At 35.3% G+C, this 1,071-nt stretch overlaps 1 protein-coding gene across 5 annotated transcripts in view; it reads left to right on the top strand.

The window, feature by feature from the left end:
• The window catches only part of LOC310658729 (uncharacterized protein), a 31,213-nt gene that overhangs the window by 1,932 nt on the left and 28,210 nt on the right, over positions 1-1,071 (top strand). For 3 of the 5 annotated variants that reach the window (XM_083401037.1, XM_083401036.1, XM_083401033.1), the window contains exon 2: positions 89-374. The exons of 1 other annotated variant lie outside the window; for it this stretch is intronic. The gene's annotated coding sequence lies outside the window, so the exon portion shown is untranslated. The remainder of the gene's footprint in view (positions 1-88; positions 375-1,071) is intronic. One more of the 5 variants, XM_083401035.1, reaches the window with a different exon arrangement.

Here is a 1,071-nt window from a genome sequence, read left to right as displayed (position 1 = left end):
GTAGGGCACTTAATGATGGTGACAAAGCACTGAAGCTAAGCAAAAGCTTTGTTTTCATTGAAATAATATCAGCCACCATCTGGAGCAGTTAAGCATCCTAATAACCATTTACTCATGCTGGTGCGCATATGAGTACCTTTAATAGTGGCTAGCTTGCTGCTTGAAGCTTAGAAGTGGTTGCAGAAAGGAAGTATGGTTCGGTATAATCCACACCATGTGGTAACTAAGCAACAGGGCTTTTCAACAGTGTGTTGACTGACTGCGACCACAGAGAGGCAACTTTTATTCTGTTCACTTTGAAAGAGACATCTTTTAACTGTTACATTTTACATTACTGACAAGCAAGAGCTGCTCTCTGTGGGAAGACTTCTAAGGTACGTTATAAGATTTATTGACTATATACAAACAGAATCATACAAGGGAGGTTTGAAAAGAGAGAGTACAACAGAGACAGATAGCAAGGGATTATCTAGTTCTGTATTAAGGAAGAGTTTTAACAGGGAATTATTTTGTTTGTTCAGTTTATCAGAACAGTCCATAAATACCTGTAAATCTATGGCATTAATGATAACCTTCTAAATACTGATGGAAGACTGCTGGAGATCTGAAAAAAGGGAGTAAGCCATATTAACCACATTTGATAAATATAACAAACATGATCGCATAAAATGTCCTGTAAAGGTATTTTTTGAATTTAACGAAACTCTTTTTACATCGTGTCTGAAGATGAAAGTTTAAGTCTGGCTTTATTGCTAGCTTTTGTAAATTAGAGCAATCAATAAATTATTGCTGATATTATTATTTATTAAAATTTGGTCCCGACATTTTCTTCCAAAAGAGTCCAGAGCAGCAAACACCAAAGTGGTAAAACAATGCAATTAAAAGTAAACATTCAAAAACATTTAAAAGCATTAAAACATATAAAATGTTTATTTTATTTAAAAAATCAAAAATCTGCAGAAGGGCAGTACCTCCAATTGCATCAGCCAAAATGTCATGAAATGCATTTGCTTCCTTGTCCCAAGGTGCAAAGCCCTAGGTGCAACCTGAAACCTGCATAGCACATAGTAT

The sequence above is a fragment of the Podarcis tiliguerta genome (genome assembly GCF_965153285.1).
Source record: "Podarcis tiliguerta genome assembly, chromosome: 10".
NCBI classification, from domain to species: domain Eukaryota; kingdom Metazoa; phylum Chordata; class Lepidosauria; order Squamata; family Lacertidae; genus Podarcis; species Podarcis tiliguerta.
The sequence above is the reverse complement of the archived record's forward strand: the minus strand, read 5'-3'. Positions and strand labels throughout refer to the sequence as shown.